General features: G+C 31.1%; 1 long non-coding RNA gene across 1 annotated transcript; it reads right to left on the bottom strand.

Annotated features, from left to right (window-relative positions):
- Nucleotides 1-7,402: 7,402 nt before the first annotated feature.
- Nucleotides 7,403-9,368, bottom strand: LOC107885953 (uncharacterized). The gene is made up of 3 exons (XR_005921893.1): nucleotides 9,084-9,368; nucleotides 8,373-8,484; nucleotides 7,403-7,640 (listed from the first exon to the last, which is right to left on the bottom strand). It is a non-coding gene; the product is annotated as an uncharacterized lncRNA (long non-coding RNA).
- Between the last annotated feature and the right edge of the window lie 209 nt (nucleotides 9,369-9,577).

The raw sequence follows: 9,577 nt of genomic DNA, 5'->3' as shown, positions 1-9,577 counted from the left end.
ATGTTTGTGTCGTTCTTTTACATTAATATCTATTTATATATACACATCAATATATATCCATATTAAATTTATTTTTACGGTTTAGAGTTTTAGGATTTAGGATTTTGTATTTAAGGGTTTAAGGGTTTAGTGTCTATAGTTTAGGGTTTAGGGTTTATTATTTAGGATTTAGGGTTTATGGTTTATGGTTTAAGGTTTAGAGTTTTATGATTTAGGATTTAGGATTTCGTATTTAAGGGCTTAAGGGTTAGTGATTTGAGTTTAAGGTTTAAGGTTTAGAGTTTTAGGATTTAGGATTTTTATTTAAGGGTTTAGTGATTTAGGTTTAGGGTTTAAGGTTTAGAGTTTTAGGATTTAAGATTTTGTATTTAAGGGTTTAAGGGAGTGTTTACGGGTTTAGGGTTTACAGATAATTAATTTAATATTTTAAAATTAATATTATCTCTTTTACGATTGTATAAGAAATTATTTAATATATAAATTAAAAAACAATAAGTCATTTACCCAAAAAACTTTAAAATTATTTTAAATATTAGTATTTTAATTTTTTTCATTTTTAAAACATAATTTTTTATGTTTTTACTTTCAGATTTTTTCTGCGTGTAATTATTTTTTTGAAGAATTTAAATATTCAATTAAAAATATATTGTATTTTAATTAATATAAATAAACTAGTTAAATAATAAATAGACAGATAAAATATTTTTTGCGGCGTTTTTCAGAAAGCGTCGCTAATGCTCAATCTATAGCGGCATTTTTTAAAAAGCGCCGCTAATGCTCGATCTATAGGGGCGTTTTTTATCCAAACGCCACTAAAAACCTGTTTTGTTGTAGTATGTATTTTGAGTTTCACCCAACGTATTGTGTTATTAATGACATCATGACTTGGGAAACACTACTGAAGGACCATATTCGTGACAGTTTATATCAGTTTTCTCTACCAGATCTATCTAATCAGTTTGCTCAAGCCCCGGTTGCTGCCTCCACTGTGCTTCAGAATAAGTTTAACGAAGGTGATGTGTTTTCTTTGTGGCATAAACGTCTTGGCCATCCGTCTACTACTGTTGTTAAAAATGTTTTAGAAAAATGTAATATTGTATCAAATAAAAATTGTCTCGATGGTATATGTCCGGCGTGTCAAAAAGGAAAGTCGCATAAATTTTCGTTTACACTTCTACTACTGAATATAGCACTCCATTTGACTTGGTTGTCTCTGATCTCTAAGGTTCTACCTCAGTTGCGTATGAGAATAATTCGTATTATATTGCGTTTATTGATGTATGTACTCGTTTCACGTGGGTTTACTTACTCCGTCAAAAGTCTTAAACAGTGCAATGTTTTGTTCAATTTCAATAACTCGTTAAAACCTAGTTTGGGAAGAATATTAAACAGTTCCAGAGTGATTGGGGCAGAAAGTATCAAGCCTTCACGTCTGCTCTGGCCTCTCACAGAATTTTTCATCGATTAACTTGTCTGCTTGCTTCTGAACAAAATAGAGTGGCTGAACACAAATATCACCACATAGTTGACATGGGCATCACTCTTTTAGCTCAAGTTGGTATGTCTATGGAATTCTAGGGCTATGCGTTTTTTTGTGCAGTACATCTCATCAATCGTCTCCCTACTCAAGTTCTGAAGGGTCAGTCTCTATTTAAGGCTCTTTATGGACACGACCCCACCTACGATCATCTGAGGGTATTCGGGTGTTATTGATTTCCGTATTTACGCCTGTTTCAGACACATAAGTTGGATTTTCACTCCCAACTATCTACTTTCTTGGGGTATAGTACTCAACAAAAGGGGTATCAATGTCTTCTATCGATTGGTAAGAGAATTGTCTCACGGCATGTAGTGTTTGATGAGAATAAGTTTCTCTTATCTGATCCTGTTCTTGAGAGGCATATGCCGATACAAAGTCAAACTGTCTCAACATTAGTCCCGCTAGTTCGAACTAATGCTCCTCACTCTGCAGAGCCCTCCGTTACTCAACATAATGTTGTCGACGCTCAACCTGCTGTTGGAACTGACCGTGAGTCTCATAGTCTTTCCCAGGCTAGTCATGATGATGATGGTGATAGTAGTATTGAATCTTCTTCTGATAGTCAGGCATCGATCCCACCCGTGACCAATACTCACCCAATGCTGACTCGATCAAAAATTGGTATTTTCAAACCCAAATTCATGTCCGTTGAAGCTGTGGAACCTTCTACAATTGAGGAAGCCTTGTCATCCTCCGAGTGGCGTACTGTAGCTTAAGCAGAATATGATGCTCTTATTCACAATTCTACCTGGGAGCTTGTCTTGCTACCACCAAATTGTAAGGTTATTGGTTGTAAGTGGCTTATCAAGATTAAGCGAAATCCGGATGGTACCCTTGCCCGACAAAAGGCTCGGCTAGTTGCTAAAGGATGTTCTCAAGTTCCTGGGTGTGATTTCAAGGAAACTTTTAGTCCTGTTGTAAAACCTACCACTATTCGGGTTATTTTTTCAATTGCGGTCTTCAAAGGGTAGCAACTGAAGTAGGTCAATGTCAATAATGCTTTTTTAAACGATGATCTTGATACTGAGGTATTCATATACCAACCTCTGGGGTATGAATAGTATGATTCAGATGAAAAACCTTTTGTGTGCCGTCTGAAGAAAGTTTTGTATGGTCACCGTCAAGCTCCTCGTGCCTGGTTTGAGAAACTGAAACAGTTTCTTGTCTCAGTTGAGTTTGTTGGTTCCAAGTCCGATTCATCTCTATTTGTACGGTTGATAGATGGCTCAACTCTTTATGTGCTTGTGTACGTCGATGATATTATAATCACTGGAAATATGTCTACTTCTATAGATTGGTTAATTTAGTTGTTAAATAGTAAGTTCTCGCTTAAGGATATGGGTGATCTGCATTATTTTCTTGGGATAGAGGTCACTCGCTCCTCTAGTTGCCTTCACCTTTGTCAACGGAAATATATATGTGACATTCTTGATCGGTGCTCAATGATCACGGAAAAAAGTGTACATACGCCAATAATCAGCTCGTCTACCATGTCCAAGGATTATGGAGAGCGATTGGAGGACCCGACTGAGTATAGGAGCCTTATTGGAGCTCTCTAGTATATGGTTCTAACTAGGCCTGATATTGTATATGCTGTAAATAGGATATGTCAATTCATGCATAGCCCCACTAATACCCATATGGTGGCATTGAAACTCATTTTACGGTATCTGAGTGGCACACTTGATTTTGGGTTAGTCTTTCGCCCATCTACTCGATTGTCTTTGGTTGGATATGCAGATGCCAACTGGGGGTTAGATTTTGATGACCGACAGTCGACGTCTGGTTACTATGTATACTTCGGTCAAACTCCCGTATCATGGTGTTCTAAAAAGCAGCTAATAGTTTCTCGTTCCACGGCTGAGGCAGAATATAAAAGTCTTGCTGCAGCAACAAGTGACGTGACCTGGTTACTTTCATTACTTCAAGAGCTACAGGTTAAGTCTGCTGATACTCTGACTATTTGGTACGATAGCTCTAGTACAGTAGCGGTTGCTGCCAATCCTATCTTACACTCAAAGTTCAAGCATGTAGAACTAGACCTGTTTTTTGTTCGTGAGAAAGTTACGGATGGATCTCTTCTGATAAATGAGGTTCCTGCCTATGACCAAGTGGCTGATGTCCTTACAAAACCCCTGTCAGTAACGTCTTTTACTCGGTTTTGACGTTTTCTTCAAGTCTTACACGTCGAGAAGATGGGTGAATGTTAGAGTTCACATAGACTTTAGCTGATGCAGTTTGGTAGTTAGCAAGAAGCTGTTAATACAGCTAGCATTTGTTGAAGAGTTGGTTTAAGAGCAGTTATCCTAGTTTTCTATAAATACTGTATGTACAAATAAACTAAGTCAGGTATTCATTCAAGATACAGAAATAGAATTGTTTCTTCCCTTTCACTCTCAAACATCAGAATATTAGTCTAGCTACACTAAGTACTGCTTATGCATATCTTCTAGCAAGTAGTTTTTGAAAAATCTAATCCTTTAGATTTGAAGAGGAGATTTTGACTTCACTTTGATAGTTTTGGATTGACAATTTGACACCAAAAAAGATGTTGGATGATCACAACAACACCAGTGAAAAGGACAATTGTGGGTAAGGAGAAGGAAAACAATGAAAATAGGGAGAAAGAAGAAGTGACCCTCACCTTCGTTCATTGACAATAGTTTAATAAAGAAAGCAATAACTAAGATTTCTAAGTTAGAAGAGAGAAGATGAAAAAAGAAATAAAGAAAATATAAATTTAAAAAAGAATAACATCCCGTTAAATTTAACAGTGAAGTGATTAATTTTTTAACCGTGATAATTAAATTAAATTTTTTTATGACGAAAGTAAAAATGATGTAATTTTAAAATGATTAACATGACATTTTTTTTTCAAATTTGATGAGATTGAAGGCATATTAAATGAGAATGTCTCATACATTCTCACTTGAGATTTGCGTTTTTCTTAAGTAATTATTAAAGGCAAATAATAGTGGATTCTATTTGAATGATGTGACCGTTAAGGCTTGAAACAAGAATAGTATCCAGTGGAACTTTGGGCCTAAAGAACCTTAGGAATCAATTAATATAGTGCAAAGGAATTTGAGTTTGATATTTTTTAAGGTTTATATGAAAAATAGGTGTTTAAATTATATAACTTTTTTGTAGGTATGTAAAGTTATAAATACTTTAAGGTAATAATATTAATATTTAATATTTAATTTAAAATTTAAGATTAGTAGGATGAAAATTTATGTTTAACTAATAATAATAGTTATTAAATTTCAATAAAACAATTTTAACCCCTAAAATATAGTTATCACGGTTAAGAATGTATAGTTTTAAGAATGTATTTAACAATTTAAACACAAAACAAATAAATTCACAATTAATACTAGATTTAATTTATTAATAAAATCATGGAAATTCAAATTTAATACTAGTAGTAACTAATTTTTATTAAATCAACCTCAAAACTCTAATTAAACGCTAAAAAATTGATAACGTTACCTATGGGCACAGAAAAATATAACTTTTATCCAATATAAGTATCACATGGGACCAAAAAAAGACAAAAGTATTGCACTAGAATAAAATGTCAAATTAAGGTACCAAATGATGTATTAAGTAAAAAAAAATCAAATTGGATGGCCAATGCAAGATTGTTGGAATCAAATCAATTGATTAGAATGGTTGGACTGGGAATTAGCTGATACATTGGTTTAGTGAAAGAGATTTTAATTGGTTGATTCGCAAACCAGTACAAATCAATTGAATTGAAAAATTAGTTGAACTGGTAGGTGAATTGAGTTTTTCTATTTTTTTTTATTTTTTAATAACATATTTAATCAAATTAGACCAACTAATCAAATTAAAAACTAATGACTTGATTGATTTAATCACTAGTCCTTTTATAAAAATATTGGGTCGAAGAAGCATTGATTGTGTTAACCAAGTTTGAGGATGAGTCTCATCTTGTTAATTTGAATTGAGTTAGTGTAGTATTTTTAATATTTGATTTTGGCTAGATAATTATTATTTTAAATTAAATTAATTATTGAATCTTGGCGAATTAATTGGTTCAGGTTATTTTAATTATTTAGAGGGGTGAGACCCTTTAAAATATTAAAAGTTAGCGTTATTACTCTTTTTTAGAACTAAAATAAATCTAACTGTTAAGTTTAATATAGAAAAAATATATAAATACCAAAATAAACTTAGTTGTTAAAGTTTAATGACTATAAAGTATATTAACTGACATAAAAATTTATTCAAACCTTGTGCGACTCGCCTCTTTTTCAAATTTATAATGAACAAAAAAAAAGAAGCTAATCCTTAAGGTTGTAAATGGATTGAGTTTGAATGAACGAACATATGTCATATGTCCATATTCAAGTGTTTATTTTTAAATGTTTATGTGTTTTGTTCGTGTTCATTAATTTTAAATTTATGCTCGTGTTTATTTATTTAAATTTATAAATTTTGTGTTTGTTTTTTTAAGCTAAACGAGCATGTTTGTGAATATTAAACAAACATGTTTACGAATAATGTTCATGAATAGTAAATATATTATACATATATAATAATCAAATACAAACATTAATAATTATATTATAAATAAATAAAATAAACACACAACAATCATAATTTTGGGGAGGGATCTACTTACACAAGTGTAAAACTAATGAAGTTTTAACCATTTCATATCAATTTGTACTATTAATAATTTAATGATCCAACTATCATATTTCATATTCTATTCATATAGATTATGGATGTCAAATTTAACGTAAATTAAAATTTTTAACTATTTGTTTTAGACGTAGTATACTCGCAGTGTATTTTTTTATATCACAAGCAACTTTAAAACTTGTCATGTTTCTCTTTTTTTATTTTTAATATTTATTTATTTTAAATATTCTATCATATCTATATAGGACACTTGTCAACCTTTTAACCTTACTTATGGAGTCTAAAAATTTTACTAGCAGTGTACCAAATATTTTCTCTTTATTTTATGTAAAATAATTTCAATTGTTCAATATTAATATATATAATTTTTAAATAAAAAAGATAGAGACATCATATTTATTTGAAAAGTTACATGCACACCAAGTATTATTATATCAATAAATTTAATGATTGGATTGTTAAAATATTAATCATACAAAACGATACGAAAGGTTGTAGCAATGTAAGTGGATTCCTTCCTATAATTTTATATTACAATATTCAAGTTTTAAACGAACGTAAATGAATTTATTTATAAAAATAAATAAATTGAACAATTTTTGTTCTAGTTCATCTCATTTAATAAACAAATCTTTTAACTTTGTTCATATTCATTTATTTAACTTGAACAAAAATTAAATTATTTATGAATTGATGTTTCAAAGAGTTACTCATTTATAACCCTACTAACTCTATCTAAAAGTTAGGGTCTGTTTGATTGGCAGTAAAATATTTTCCGTAAAATGATTTCTGGAAAGTGTTTTACTTTTCTGTAAAATGATTTACTGGAAAATATTTTCCGGTGTTTGATTGAATCTGTGTAAAATATTTTCTGCTGTTTGACAGATTTCCTGAAATTATTTTTCGGAAAAGTTATTTTTTACATATATTAATATATATTAATAAATTTTTATATTTTAAATTATTTTTACATATATTGCAATGATTTATTTATAATAATACTCAATTATTAAGCTACAATATTGATCGTTATAAATTGAAAACAACTAATATCAAATAAATTATTTGTAATTGTGTTAAAAAAACAAAAAAACAAGGATTGAATAATTATAAATTAGCTTCGAAATCACAATGAATACTAGAAATTAATAATATTATCCAAATGCATGATTAGTAGTACACCACCTATACTGAATAGATATGTGCAATATACTGAGTACCAATACATTAAGAATTAATATCAATTGAAAGCAGTTGAACAAATTTATATATATCAACTGAAAGCAAATTATTAGAATACGAAATGGCAATATTCACATATTCTAAAGCTTCTATCAAGCTTTGGATGTGAGCTAATGGTTTCTTCAGCTGCAAAAACCCCAATCCTCCTGAGCTGAAGTTCCAAGATTTTCCTAGCTATCATGCTCTGCAGACATATATTAGCATGGTTATGGAAGTAAAGAACAGACACAGTGTGGTAAACAAGAATAATATGTAATTACATGCATGTGTGCATACACCTCTCCTTGAGTATGTATCTATCTCAGAGAGAAAGATCTATATTGCAACTTAAACAACAAAAGAAACATAGATACGAAAAGATAGTCCTCATACATCAAATTCTAAACTTAAAAGAGTCATTGATTTACAATAAGCAATTTCAGATGTCAGAAACATCCATCTAGTATATATAATAATAGGTGGAATTCATTCTAGCACTTAAAATATTTCTTATGACATATTTTGTATTACTCATAGGCGTAACAACCATAGCACTCCCTGAATAAAGGTAACTCTTGAGGTTAAAACAGGAGAGTTGAAATTGCCACAGCAGGTAAGCATTAAGCATAAATTTGCTGCTACCCGAAAAGAAAATATTTGCTACATGTTTACCACTATAGACAAAGCCAAAATGTGAAATATATCTCCACTATAGACAAAATGTCTGCTTCATGTTCTAAAAGCACTTATCATCATCTACAGACCTGTTTTGCCATACAACAATGTATATCAATATACAGTTTGCAGGAATTAGTACAATATATGTACAATATATGTACAATATATGAGAAAAAAATGATCGTTTAAAACGAGAAATAAGCAAACCAATCCATGATTTGCAAAAGTAAATACTAATCAGCAAAGAGCAGTTACGAACCAACTACTATTGGTGATATGATAGCCAATGCACCGGGCTTTATCATCTCCCTCAAAGATGCCGATGCTACAATAGCAACATAGCGACCATAATCTGGTTCCTCCTTGTAGTCCTGCAACCAGAATAATTGAATTCAACGTCACTTTCATTACTTCAATTGAAAAAAAATGCACAACTTTAAACAACAGTAGATAGATGAAGTTCCTACTCTTGTGTTCAATCCTACTTCATTTGTCGAACCTCAGCAATTGAACAAAATAAAAAATAAAATACTAACAAATATGCAAAAACCCCTAACAATCAAAACTGAAATTAGAAAATAACTGAAATAAAAACTCAATCAAAGAAAAAAAAGATCAAGAAAGTAGAAAACAAAAAACCCTAGAGCTTCCAATCAAGAATGTGAGTAGAAATCTACCTTCGATGAATCGCAAGAAGAGGTGACGAACAAGGCTGTAATTTTTTAGCAAGCTAATTAGATTGTTTAAAATTAGGGACACGATTAAACATATTAGGGAAAAAGATCTAGAAAACCTAAGACCAAAATCTATTCATGCAGAAGCATTTTGCTTGACACCTTTGCAACAAATTAACAAGATCCTTCAATATAAAACATAGAGAAGGAAAAACAGCAAAGAAAAGGAGGAAAGGCACACCTAAGAAAAAATCACGATCAACAAAAATAATAGACAGAGAAAAGAAGAACAGAACCTGTTGATAACCCAAGAAGAAGAAGCACACCGATGAGGAGGAGAGGCTGACGTTGATGGACGGAGAGGAAATGAGGAGGAAATGAAATGAGAAGGAAATGAGAGGTTGAAGTTGTGATTTTCGGAAAATGTCTTACGGAAAAAAATCTGTAAGACATTTTACGCAAAGAAGGGGAGATTTTCCCGTGTTTTGAAGTTGCTTTTCCAGAAAATCAATTCCTTTGGTCAATCAAACACCGTAAAAGAGGGAAAATATTTTCCAGAAAATGAAATACTGCAATCAAACAGACCCTTAGTTGCAATTTTTTTTCTTTTCCATATTACAAAAAGGATCACAGTCACAAAATTTAAATCCTAATTGTTAAGATCTCATTAAAGGGCTTAATTTTACTATGAACTGATCAGTCTACAATGTATGTAGATAAGTTTCCTCGAAGTCAAACACCATTATAATTTTTGTTATAATAAATATCGATAATTGCGGTAGAACGATTG

Source organism: Gossypium hirsutum, chromosome A03 (assembly GCF_007990345.1).
Source record: "Gossypium hirsutum isolate 1008001.06 chromosome A03, Gossypium_hirsutum_v2.1, whole genome shotgun sequence".
NCBI lineage: Eukaryota > Viridiplantae > Streptophyta > Magnoliopsida > Malvales > Malvaceae > Gossypium > Gossypium hirsutum.
Note: the sequence above shows the minus strand (reverse complement) of the source record. Positions and strands in the feature narration are given on the sequence as shown.